The 15,024-nt window shown below is 35.0% G+C and overlaps 1 protein-coding gene across 3 annotated transcripts in view; it reads right to left on the bottom strand.

The window, feature by feature from the left end:
• Positions 1–15,024, bottom strand: part of LOC306871570 (metal transporter CNNM4-like) — a 50,542-nt gene that overhangs the window by 31,379 nt on the left and 4,139 nt on the right. The window lies entirely within an intron of this gene.

The raw sequence follows: 15,024 nt of genomic DNA on the forward strand, positions 1-15,024 counted from the left end.
ATTAAATTGATCAAACTTGACAGTAAAGAAATGTATAATGACTTTCCAAAAGACTTCAATCTCAAATAAATGCTGTACTTCTGAACTTTCTATTCTTCCTGAAAAATACACTTTTTACACTGAAAATTCAGCTTTACCATTAAAACATTTCAAATGTTAAATTAAACTACATTAAATGTTAAAATATATTAAAATAGAAACAGTCATTTTAAATTCCAATTATATTTTACAATGCTGTTTTAGAAGTATTTTTGGATCAAATAAACGCAAAAAAAACAAAACAAAAAAATAAAAAGCCTTGGTGAGCAAGTAAAATAAGCAAAAACTTAAGTTCTTAGTGCCAGTATGTATAGTATGTACTGTATGTTATTTTAAATTGTAATTATTCACAAAAGTACTGTTTTTGACAATTTTTTTTTAAATAGTCAACAAAAAAAACAAAAATCTTGTTTCAAAAACAAAAACATACTGATCCCAAACTTCTGAACACCAACGTACTTTAAGAATATGATAAAGCTATAGCATGTCCAAAAACATAGCAGAATGGACCTTCTGTTACAATAATGTTTACATCATACTTCAAGGTCAAAGACAGCCAAGGTGCATATTCAACAAAAATGTACCAACATGGTACTGCATTTAAACAAAACCTGGTAATACCATGGTAATACTGGTTAAGCGGACAGAGAATGAAGAGTTAAAAATTAGGGATGGTCACGATTCTCGAATATTCGATTAGTCGGTTTATTCACAGAATATCGAATAGGCTGTGTGATTATATTTGTCTAAATATTCGGCATGGTTTCGGTGCTGAGGTGGTGGTGACGCGGTGGTGACGCGTAAGCAGAGGTAAACGCCAATAACGCAATATCCCTGACTGGGTTAGAAGTGTGCTGAATCCCTACTGGGAAAGCTAAAGGGACATATGTTTGGCGCATGCTAGCGACAGCCTGTTACATTACAGTACATGCAGTTTCACTTCCCAGCAACAGAGGATGATGGTGAATGATTTGCATGAGCACCGCTGACAAACAGCTAATCTTGTCAAATGTGTGGTAAGTACTGCCGCTCCACAGTATAAATGTGATCGCGAATCTCCAAAGTGAAAGTAAAACGGTTGCGTGCGCATTCAAAAGCGCTTTCAATGCCCCGCATATTAATAGCGGCTCACTGATGCCTGCAGTTGATATACAGTATAATTAACCAACCATATAATTGTGAGAAAGTATTGGAATATATTTTTTGAGCAGTTTCATACCTTATGAGCAGTTGATTTATGCTAATGAATGGACTGCTATGTTAACACGTGCTGTCATTCTGTTACGTTTATTATATTAATATGTTTCAGCATGTTACAATCAATATGTGACTTGAGTTAAGATAGCCTCTCTTTAAATAAATTAAACCGTTTGTTATCATACAGATTAAAAGTGTGAATGGTCTCTCTCTCTCTGTTTATGGATGTAACACTAGCCTAATAACGTGATGTGTGTGCATGCATACAGGGAATGGGCGCTAGTTTCGAATAATCAAATAATTCCCAGTGAGTCACGCTGAAGATTCTGTGTCCAGAGCGAGTCTCTGCTTAAGAGCGAACAGATCAGTTCAGGAGCACAGATCCTCACAGCAGCGTCTCAGCGGGTCTGCATTGTGCTGCAGAGGAACAAATGAGCCAAAAATCACAACGACAACACGAGAAACTGTACTGAGGGATGTTTTGAAAATCTTAGAGGTTTAATGTACAACTACAACCATAAACACTATCTACCACCAAAACAACAACACAACCATAAGAGAAAATACTATCTTTTTTTTTTTTAACTATTGCCTCTGGTACAAATCAACTGAAAACAGCTTAAAGGAATAGTTCAGCCAAAAATGAAAATGTGCTCACCCTCAGGCCATTAAAGATTAGGATGAGTTTGACTTTTCTTCAGGTTTGGAGAAATGTGTCATTCCATCTCACTCTGCAGTGAATGGGTGCCGTCAGAATGAGAGTCCAAACAGCTGATAAAACCCTCCTGTGAGGGGTGAAAGTGCATCTGCTGTCGTCTCTCACATCAAAATCCATATTAGTTTAGAGCTGTTTTGTCTTGTAAACAGTGCTTGATCTGTGCAGATTTCTCTCCTGATTCAGACCAGAACTCTTTTTCACTGGAGGAAGCGTTATTATGGACTCGTATTTTAGTTAAAAACGTCTTAATGCTGGATTTGTTTCAGCTCCAGATGTTAACTGATGGACTGGAGTGGTGTGGATTATTGTGATGTTTTTATCAGCTGTTTGGACTCTCATTCTGACGGCACCCATTCACTGCAGAGCATCCATTGCTGAGACACTGATGCAGAGACACATTTCTCAGAATCTGATGAAGAAACAAACGCGGCTACATCTGGGATGAGTAAATTAAGCAATTTTTCATGTTTGGGTGAACTATTTCTATAAATGTACTGCACTTTATGGATCTATTATACTTGCAACAGATAGGCCAAGAATCCGAATGCAAATCAAAGTTTAACATTAAGCTTCAACCATAGTAAACTATTTTAAAGTCAAGGTTTAGCATGTTTTTTTTTTTTACTTGAGACTCAACTTATCAATCAACCTACAAGGGGAAGAATTCTCTCAGAATATTAAGACACTGTTTAAATAAAAGATTTCATACTGACTGGTGCATGTCTGTCACACACAAGTTTATCAAAGTCAGACAAAGGCACACTGAAATCTTATTTAATTTCTTATAAAATAAGAACTATGCATATCCCCTGTACTTTCTGCATTTCACAAGGCAGTAGTGTCTTGCTGAGTCATCAATCCCTGCGGCGAGAACAATGCTCATCTGTGTGTGCATCACTGAACGGCTCACTGTACTCGATCCACACACCGTTCTCTCACAGCACTGCCTTTACGCTCTGAATAGATTCATACAGCAACACTGGACACACCTCAGTCTTCACTTTTAGAAGAATTAAAAATATCAAATCAAACTGATCAAAATTTTGCATTAAATTGGTCAAAAGTGACAGTAAAGACAGTTAAAAAGATTTCTATTTCCAATAAATGCAGTTTCTTTCTATTCATCTGTGAATCCTGAAAAATAAAGCGCATCACTGTTTCAACAAAAATATTGTGTTTCAACATTGATAATAATCAGAAATGTTTGTTGAGCAGTAAATCAGTATATTATTATGATTTCTGAAGATCATGTGACACTGAAGACTGCCGTAATGATACTTTGCCATCAAAGGAATAAATTGCATTTAAAATAATTATTTGTTGTATATTGTAATGTTTCCCGATATTCCTTTTTTTTTACTATATTTTTTTTTCAAACATATGCAGTTTTGGAAATCATAAGAGACCGCTTTCGAAAATATTATTTGAAAAAAAATAAATAATGAGATATATATATATTTATTAGGGCTGCCGCGATTCGTCGCGACTAGTCGATTATTAAAAATCGTCGACTTCATTTTGCTGCGTCGACTAACCGGCAAAACTCCAGAAGTAGCGCATTTTACGGACGAGAACCCATAAAACACATTATTAGACTATTTTCCAAGGCTGCATGATATATTAAACCCATTTAAAAATCAGAATTAAGCATAATTGTGAATTCACAAACGCTATGATTTAATTAAATAATGATATGCGATGCAGTTCACACAGCATATGGTCTTTAATTATGTCCATGCGTGTAGATAAGCTCGTGCGTCTCACAGCGGCTCCTCAGAAACTGTTATTATTTACATGTGGAGCGACTCAAACTCATCTCTGCATGCTGTTCTGAGTTTGGGTTTATTATAACCTTCATCTGGGAACACAACGTGCGCCATTTCATCAGATTTGTGAGGTAAATCATTTATAAATCTATACAAACACAGGATAATCGTGATTTCAAAATAAAAGCTCAACCCCTCACTCTGATTTACACGGTTTGATCTCCACATATTCATATAATTACAGCAGCTATAGCATTTCTGTCCTAAAGAGATGGACAAATATTAAAGATTAAGAGTACGTTTGAATTAAATGGTGCTTGGTCAATATTAAACAGTAATGTGTAATAATAATCATCATGCCGTCGGCGCTCCTGCAGGCATTTGTTGTGATGCGTAATCTATATTAGCTCTGTTGTTTATAATACATTATGTATTTTAACAGTTTTGTTCAATAAAACGATATGATTTCTTGCTTTTGATACTTTATTTGAACTAATTATTATTGCATCGTTGCTTTTATATATGTACTTTAAGTCATTTTAAAATCTATTGTTCACTTAAATCCATTTTTATTACCACAAAATAATAAATAAATATATAATTATAGGGCATTATGTAATCTGTTTTATTTCCAAGTTCAGTTTTATTAATCAAAAAGCCTGTCTAATTAATTGAGTTTTACAGTTGTATCTGTACCAAATTCTGTTTTCCATTATTTCTCGCTTCTATTTTAATTGTTCCATTCAATTTTAATAATAAAAAGCATCTCCAATTAATTGATTTTATATATTTAAAAAAAAAGTATTTTTTTCAGAAATACTGCACATTTACATTTTTCACCTAAATAAATTCTGCTAAATAATATTTTTGATAAATACTTCTTTAAAAAGTGTTTTTGATGATAATGTTATTATTATTAGACTAGAACGTGTGGATATGATGTCATTCTCACACTATAATACTGAACTGATTTCAGTGATTTGGACTGAGATGGAGCTTCTTGCACCCTGTGCTGCACTTCACTTTTGCTTTAAAAAAGGATTTCATTTGGTTTAATAAAATATTTTTAAGTAAAATAGTTTTTTTGCGGGAAATTAGTCGTTTAGATTAATCGATTAATCAAAAAAAATTAGTCGTTAGGTTAATCGAAATAAAAACAGTCGTTAGTGTGTGTGTATATATATATATATATATATATATATATATATATATATATATATATATATATATGTGTATGTATGTATGTATGTAGAGTTTGGTTCCAAAACGCGATAAACGCCATCCTTAAATAAAATTTAAAAAAATTTAGTTTCCACCAAAATCAGTATTGTATCTGGTCTGTATTGAAAAGTCTATTTTAAATTTTATGCTAAATGCAATATTTGTCGTGTTATTCTGTCATGTTTTCTTTTTTCCAAACTGCGACAAACGCCAGTCTCCTTTCTCTGCAGAATGCAATATATCCACTCAACCAATCACAGCGCACCATTCCACGCACTGTAAACAGTACCGCTTTGAATACAACCGGCATCCTAGATCTGCTTTGTGATCAACAAACAAACAAAAATATGATTATGAAATAAATGTTTTTCTCTAACACACATTGGCCACAATTAACGGCACCCTTTTATTCAGTACTTTTTAAAACCTCCATTTGTCAGTTTAACAGCTGATTTTCTCCTATAATGCCTGATGATGTTAAAGAACACCTGACAAGAGATCAGAGACCATTCCTTCATCCAGAATCACTCCAGATCCTTCAGACTTTTTATCCCCGTGTTCACCAAACCCATCTTGAGTGTTTGCTGCTAAAAAGCTCATTTTTTAGTTTCATCTGACCATAGAAGCCAGTCCCATTTGAAGTTCCAGTCGTGTCTGATAACTGAATATGCTGGAGATTGTTTTTGGATGAGCTAGGAGAATTTTTCTTGAATCCTTCCCAAACAACATGTGGTGATGTAGGGGCTGTTTGACCATTTTTTTAAGGTTTTCTGACCCCGAGACTCAACTATTTTCTGCAATTCTCCAGCTGTGGTCCCTGAAGAGTCTTTAGCCACTCAAACTCTCCTTCTCGCCGTGCATTAGGGTGATATAGACACACGTCCTCTTCCAGGCAGTTTCATAACATTTTCTGTTGATTGGAAATTCTTAATTATTGCCCTGATGGTGGAAATGGGGATTTTCACTGCTATAGATCTTTTCTTAAAGCCACTTCACTAATTTGTGAAGCTCAATTATCTTTTGCTGCACATCAGAAATATATTCTTTGTTTTTTCTCATTGTAATGGATGATTAAGGGAATTTGGGCTTTGTTTTCCCTCCTATTTATATTTCTGTGAAACAGGAAGCCATGGCTGGATAATTTCATGTTCATAATCACCCTGGAGTGCTCAAAATTGTGAATATGAATGGGAGTATACTTCAGAGATATTTTACTCAGAATTTCTAGGGGTACCAATAATTGTGTCCAACATGTATTTGAGAAAAAACATTTAATGATATTTCCACCTATTTTATATTCTTATTCTCCAATGAAAGCTTATATTTTTATAATTTTTTTAAATAAAACATCAAAAGGATTAACAATGCACATTTATTTTCACAGCCTTCTTTGATCATATTTACCAAGGGTACCAACAATTCTGACCACGTGTGTATATACATACATACTAGGAATGTGCGATATGACGATTTTTGATCATGGGCGATAAATGTCTCCATCTGCTTTTGAAGAAATATAGTATCGTGCTACAGCACACATTCTTTCAGTTGCAGTTCTGGCGCCACCGTCTCTATATGCTGTACAACGCCACATACACTCAGCGGTGGAGTTACTCTCACGGGACACTGCACTTATTCACAATCACAAAAGTACATTATTTGCATGTGTTTTAAAGCCTTGCTGGTTAAACTTTTCATTCACGCGCTGGTCTAATGTGCACTTTTTCTGAGCCCGTACACCTGAAGCGCGTGAACTAAAGCCTGTCTAACAGCACCTGATTAATCAACCAAGTTATCTTTTGAGCCAATACTGTCAAAACACACAAGGTTTACACAGTGCTCGCGTGACCGAGTCAACGCATCTGCTCTAGTGAGCTCGTGCTGCGCGGCAGTTTGACTTTGATCCGTGTGCCGCGATTCAAACGAGTCGCGCTGTTTCCTCTCCGCTGTTTCGTTCCGCTTTTGGAGCATAAACATTATATCGAACATTAATCGAACTCTTCATATTGTTTTATCAAGGAAAATTATATCGCGATAATTATCGTTATCGAATGATCTCCCAGCCCTAAGCACATCCCTGTTCCCATTCAGCTCACATCATGTTTTATTACAAATTCTTACATTTAAGGAAAATGTTTAAAGAATAATTGTAAAAATATATTTTTTTGAAGATACAAAATCAATCACAAAAAACGAACACTAGAATCAAGCAACAAGGCATTCAGTTTGATCAGTTATATATTCATAGTGAAGTGTCATCTAAGCACACATCAACATCTAGACTACTTTCAGCTAAATACAATTCAAAAATCAAATAAAACATTTAATTCATGAGGATGAAAACAGAAACTAGCCTCTTATTAAATGGATGTAATCTTATCTAAAGTGTCTTAAGACTGGTTTTTGCCCCAATTTTCCACAGATTTACAGTCTGGAGAAGTTGATGCTAGTTGCCAAAGATGCCAAAAACAGAGCCAGTCTGCAGATCTGAGTCGACAGAATCCATAGAAAATCAACTTAAACAACTTAGACTTTAAATATTAACTGATGGTTGTCACTTTGTTTATGAAGTATTTACACAGACGTTCAATGTAGAAGATATTAAAGAGAGCACACTGAGATTAATTAGAGCAGCAACAATTTATAATACATTTCATGTAATATTTATTAAAATGACAAGATTTTGCTAAATAAATAATCTAGTTCATTTATTAAGTTTATACATATTTTAATATGAACAACTATTATTAACAATATCTATGAATTGATCCTTTTTCTTATTGATGTCACACTGATGCTGTAGTGCACCCTTTAAGCTCACCTTAAAATATGAAATCTTTCAAAATTACAGCACTGTAAAACCACAGACCAGCAATAAAAAAAATAAAAAAAAAAGTCGTGACGTATTGTCAAGTATGGTGACCCATACTCGAAATTGGTGCTCTGCGTTTAACCCATCCAAGTGCACACACACAGCAGTGAGTAGTGAACAAATCCACACACACACACACACACACACACAGTGAACACACACCCGGAGCAGTGGGCAGCATTTATGCTGCGGCGCCCGGGGAGCAATTGGGGGTTCGGTGTCTTGCTCAAGGGCACCTCAGTCGTGGTATTGAGGGTGGAGAGAGCGCTGGACATTCACTCCCCCCACCTACAATTCCTGCCGGCCGGGGGCTCGAACTCGCAACCTTTCGATTACTAGTCCGACTCTCTAACCATTAGGCCACGACTTCCCCAAAATAATATAAATATAAACTGTTCATTTATAATATTATGGATGTAAAAGTACGTGCCAGTAATGCCTGTGCAGTAATATGTTAGCGTAGCACACAATCTTATCCAGCTAGTCAGCTAACTGTGTTGATAAAACTATCTTTGGATCTCATGTAATTATTTCCCACATCCAAGCTCCAGGTTATAATATGCAAAGGTCTGAATATTAATCTCTTAATTTTACAGTAAGTAGTGAAACCTACCCAAAATAAAGGCTTAAACATCTAAAACAAGCACATTTAAGGAGCTCCTCTTCTGGTGAAAGTTATCAGACAGAGTGAACACAAGGAGACTCATATCTCAGCGTGTGATGATCTGACTGACTTCACATTATAGGAGATATATAGTAACAAACACATCAATGAGTTAAGATATCAAGTAGGATAATCAATTACTTTCTCTTTTTATAATCTGATCTCAAAAATGAAAGTGTGCTTAATAGGTATGTTTACCCTATATAATTCCCATTTGGTGGACTTCTGTGTCCAAAATTGTGCAAAAACATCGTGGGACAAGGTTTTCACGCTGCAGCTGTCATTCTAAGACCGTGAGCAACTCCGTTTGTTTGTCCAAGGGAGCAACAGTAACTAAGGGGGGCGGGGCTTACCGATAAGTTAATGTGTGTCATCTTATATAGCAGACATTGGACAAACTTGGTTTGAAGTTCGATAATTTCTCAGAATCTGGTTAATGAGTCACTTGAAGTTACTTTCTCAAAATACAGCAGCATTTTTAAAGAAAAAAAAAAAAAAGTTTATAAACAACTTTGGCTATTGAAATAACTTGACAAAAGAATGGACTTCACATATCAGTAACTCCTGGATCAGAACACCGGCGTTCACTTGGGCACGTTCCTGCTCGTCTAATGGATAAAGGTGATTTAAACCTGTCGGGTCACTTCTGATTGAGTCCGTCACTCCTTTAATGATATATGCAATGCTTAACTATTATTCAGAAGTAATTACGACATTCATAGAGACATTCTCCAGGGGATTTCTATGAGACAAATCATTTATCTCCAATATAACTGCACAGTCTAAATGTTGGCACACTGAAGACAAATAAATGCATTTAGGAAGTAAAGTCAGTGTTGTGTCTCTTTCTGAAGAAGCAGGACATTACTGATCTCATCACACTGACTCTTTCTGAGTCGCATGTAATTACAGACACCAGAGCTGCTTTATTCAGCGGATCATGAGCAAAAGAAGCTCCGGCACACGCCGTCTCGATTGCATATGAGGTTTCACTGACGGTCAGTTTCACTGTAGCAGCACTGTGGATCTGATTGTTAAACATGCATGTTTACATTTGTTTTTACATTTTAAAAAGTATAAAGAGTTCTCATTACTGTAACTTTTATCCTCATTACGACAACTGTTATCATTTCTGGAACACATACAATACCTTTAAGTCAACATGAACTGCCACCTACACTAGTGTCGCTTATTAGAGCGGAGACCAAATGAGGAGTTTGATAAAATCATGTATAAATAATAGCCGTTTGGCTGCTGATGACATCACATTAAGTGATGTCATCTGAAAAAGAAAGGGATTTGAAAGAGCAAATAAATAAGGTTGATCCTGATTTGATGATGATATCTTGTTTTACACAACACTTTCACCAGTTACACAGCCCTGCATCTTCAAAATGGGTCATTTCACTTGAAAAGGAGTGAAAAATAAGTTCAAACTTCGTTTAATGTCGAAGAACTTTACAGAAACACAAGTTTGTAAATGAGCTTTTTTCTGTGGCTGTCTGGATGCAGTGAAACACCTGGATCATGTTTGCATTTTCTTCAGACAAATGGCCATAATTCTAACCTTGAAATCAGGATTAGGCATAAATAATGTCTTTTGAATCATTCATATGTGTTATAATCAGCTAGGAACTGAAGAAACAGTTGAGGAAGACAGGAAGCATGTCTTTGTGGTCGTTTGTGTGTGTGTGAGAGTGAGTGTGTGTGTGAGTGTGAGTGTGAGTGTGAGTGTGAGTGTGAGTGTGTGTGTGTGTGTGATTAAAGGATAATACAACATTTCTTCACCTTACAAATGGTTCAGAACATTACTCATGATCGAGTAAATCAGGCACTATAAGCATTGGATTTCATTCAGAAAATATCATGCAGGACGATGATATCTATTTGATGATACATCTTTAGATCAACCATTAAATATAATGTTTTAAAAAAAAAATCTACAAAAATGATTCAATAATTAGCTAGAATCAATTGATTTTAAATGTCTTTTTAAAATAAAAATAGATATTTAAAAAATGTAGTTAATTGGTCTGTTTTCTAGAATATTCCATATAGATCCAAGGCTCGAAATGGCAACCATTTTGGTCGAATCTACACATTTTAAGCTCGAGAGCTTGGTTAAACACAGAGAGCGTGCCAAACACAAGAAATGCAGGGACAAGTGTGTGACAAAACGTTCAGGATCATCAGGTTCAATCATTAAGGCCTTTAGTCGTCAGGATGCTCACGTCGGGGTCTGGGATCATATTGTAATTGCTGTTTTAACGATGTGTGATTTGACATTGTCAAGTATATTGCAAAAACCAAACAAAACACCTACAGAGATTGCACACATACATGACGTGATGAAGTCTAGTAGATTAGACTAGTGCGCGCACGCATTTAGAGTCCGTTTTCTTCACTGCATGATTCAGTCCGTTAAAATGCCAAGATATGGGGGCTTTAAATCATTTCATATAGTTAATATCACACAAAGAGTGCTGTTTTTTCCTCCAAAAATCAGCATGATTAGAAATGAGATATTGATTGTATACAACAGTTCAATAAACAAGAAGTTAATATTGAGAAACTTACATTTTAAACCATATTTGACAACAAAAATAATTCCAAACACAGCCACAGCACTGTTTTGCATCTCTCAGCAACATGACGGTGTTTCGTTCCTGAAAGAATCAACTGTTTAAACGATTCGGTTCAGTCGCAGTGACTCACTTATTAACGCTGACTTGCTGCCACCTACTGGCGGTTTTAATTTTACATTTAAACTATCTTTTTTTCTTTTATATATAATTTCAAATATCAGTATTCAAAGTTTTGTTTACAGTATTAAAATGATATATGCATGTGTAACTGCAGGTTAAATGCATTCATGTCCTGCATTAAGCAGTGTGATGAAATTTTGTGTGATGAAAAGATGAATTTTGTTGATACTGATTTAATTTGCTTGATAACAGCCCAAATGTCTTATTGTTGAAATTTACTGATTAACTGTAAGAATTTGACTCAAGTGATGATGCACACTTTTAGAAAAAATAGCTTAATTGTAAAAATGTCCATAAAAAAATCAATTTAAACTTATTGGAAAAGATTCATTTCCATGACTGCTGTGAACTTACCACCACACAGAATATGGAGAATATCAAAGTTAGCTGTCCACGGTAGTCCTTAAGATCAGCACAATAACACACTCAGCAAAATATCGTCTAATTATCCTTATCGATAAAATCCTAGAAAATACAGAGATATAATTTGTCAATATCACACACCCCTAGCTGCCAACTGTTCCACGCATTTGGCAGAGATAAATGTAAAATTCAACACTGCATACGCCACCCTAACCCTCGCCAAAGAGGAGCTCTCTCTCGGTGTTTAACCAAACTCAGATTAACTTAGGTGGTTTACGAAAGAAATCTGTCAATGTTCTTTTCATTTTCTCTCTTCTTCAGCCCTTTGCATTTGCTACCAAGTAAAAAAGTTAATTTTGAGCCCTGAGAACACAAGCATATGCTCGGTCAGCACTCCTAACCGTGACAGGAAGTAAAAGACAGGAAGAGAGAAATATCTGTGACAGAGAAACACAGTGTGTGATCCTAATAGAATACAGAGAGGCTTATGACATGACAATAGCATCAGAGCTCGCCAAATCCACTCAGCACAACCAAACAGACCCAAACCACAACATCAAGCCCAGCACTGACAGAAAAAAGGCTTTTCCTTTCTCTGACTGGTTTTTTGATCACCTTATTCTGCAATGCTGAAATATGCTATATTCTGTGAACGTGCAGGACTCCTTCATTAGCTGTAAATAACCAGACGAATAACCAAACGAAGTAAACACTCAAAATCAGTATGTTTGTGATTCTGATAATTAACTGAAATAATACCAATATGTGACCCTGGAGCACAAAACCAGTTGTAAGGGTACATTTTTTATTTATACAGCATCTGAAAGCTGAATAAATGATATTTCCATAGATGTATGGTTTGTTATGATCGGACAATATTTGTCTGAGATACAACTATTAGAAAATCTGGAATCTGAGGGAGCAAAAAAATCTAAATATTGAGAAAATCTCCTTTAAAGTTGTTCAAATGAAGTTCTTAGCAATGCATATTACTAATCAAAAATGAAGTTTTGATATATTTACGGTAGGAAATTCACTAAATATCTTCATGGAACATGATCTTTACTTAATATCCTAATGATTTTTGGCATAAAGAAAAAACTGATAATTTTGACCCATACAATGTATTGTTGGCTATTGCTACAAATATACCTGCTCCAGGGTCACACAAAGCAGCTTATTACACAGTTCACTGGAATACTTGATTTTGATTGGTCGCTTGTGACATTCCGAGGTGTTATTCCCCAACAACAATGCTCAATATTTTGTGTCTAATTATTTACTAATGTGGCAAGCAGCAGTTGTCATGGTAGAATAAAGCCTGAATTCTGTGATAACTGGCTGGATGCCCATTATTCCTTACATAACAGACTGTTTTCAGATGAACGGTGAAATAACTGGAAGCAAACCACAGTTTCAAATAGCCGCATCTGCTCGTGTTAAAAATAAGGTGGCTATTGCACCAAAAATCTACTGGGGTCAATTAGCAGAAAGCACTCCAGAGCTAGACTGACAAAATGATCGGCTGACTCGTGCACACCATATCAAATACCGTATCCCACAATGCAACGCACTTGACATGACCCTTCTCTCCTTTCCAGTTTGACAACTCAAAATGAATCCACATCAACTGCAATATTCAACATCTTTTCATCCATTGAAAGCATCTTTGCTAAATAAAAGTATTAATTTCTATAATGTATTTCTCAAAAAAAATAAAAATTATACTGACTCCAAGCTTTTGAATGATATAGTAGTGTATAATGTTACAAAAGTTTTTTATTTCAGATAAATGCTGATCTTTGGATCTTTCTATCCAAATATACTCAACTCTTTAAAATACTGATCATAATAACAACCGTTTTAAATATAGATAATTCTTGAGCATTAAATCAGTATATTATTATGATTTCTGAAGATCATGTGACACTGAAGACTGCAGTAATGATGCTGAAAATACAGCTGCAGATCACAGAAATACATTACAGTTTAATATATATTCAAATAGAAAGCAGTTATTTAAAATAGTACAAATATTTCACAATATTACTGCTTTTGCTGTAGTTTTTGTTAGCTAATGCGTTAACTACTATTATCAGACCTTATTGTAAAGTGTTACAAGTATTATTAATTATTAAATGTAAAGAATAAAAAATATTTAGAGATGATAACTGGACATCAGTCTGACAAATGTAGCATACTACTATTAGAAATGCTTAGAGTCACATACTGAATGCAGTTTGGCTTGCTATTAAAATTAGCAGTCAATATAACTGTGCAATACACTGAATTCTGAATATGCAGAGAGGTGATGGAGACCTCCAAAAATCAATTCAATAAAACATCCCACACATAAATGACACGCAACTCAAACAAATGTGTGGAAATTCATGATTTCTTTACACTTCACCAACTAACAAACATGTTCTCTCACCCGAAGGGAACTGGTGAAGCCTGATTTAATGATTCACAGTCACAGGGTTATTAAATCACTGTTGAATGTACAGCCAGTACAGCCACTATTGACTAGCAAATAATGCATTTCCATTGCCTTTCTGCATGTCATGACACCAAAAGAATCACAAGTCTGTGGTACCTTTCAGATAATAAAGCCATAATCTCAGAGATAGATTCAATGCACCACAGAAGCAAGTTAACTGTAATACCAAACATGTTATCTAGCTTCACATAAAGAATTGATCATGTTATCAGAGCCAAGTCCTCTGGTACTGTCATGTACCCTGACATGAGCAAAACATACTGCATGACGATCACTACTAGGGATGCACCGAAATTAAAATTCCTATCCGAAGCCGAACGAAATGAAACACTGAGCCGAAGGCCGAATACAGAACAGTTTTTCACCTTTTTTAGGCCCATTGTGACTTTTTCACCATTGCAGAAATTAAATAGCCAAAAAGTGCTTTTTACTGTTTTGTCCTGCTTTTCAAAAAAAAAAAAAAAAAAATCAATTAATTACAAAACTTACTTAACACCGAACATTTTTTAACGTTCTAGCAGACACTATACAAACAAAGCTAAATTTAGGGTTAGGAGTAATACGTTTTTTTTTGTCCATTTTTGAGACCCCCTTCTTGAACCAGTCATGTCTCTTCAAGAATACAGTAAGAAATACTGTACAAATATATGCAGCCTTGAAGAGACTTCTTAAAACATTAGAATATATTACAGATCCCAATTTGAACACTATGTGTGAATGTTATAATAAATGCATAAAGCTGTTGTAGGGTAATTATTATCATTATTATTGTATTTTATTTTACAGAACAACAGTAAAATTACAATATAATTTTAACATAACACTGATGAATGATGGAGTTGTTGCTTTTTCTTAGATTTTATTTTGGCAGAAACCCGCAGGAAGATCTCATTTTGTTAACAACGGCATGCAGATATTT

Source organism: Barbus barbus, assembly GCF_936440315.1.
Source record: "Barbus barbus genome assembly, chromosome: 6".
NCBI lineage: Eukaryota > Metazoa > Chordata > Actinopteri > Cypriniformes > Cyprinidae > Barbus > Barbus barbus.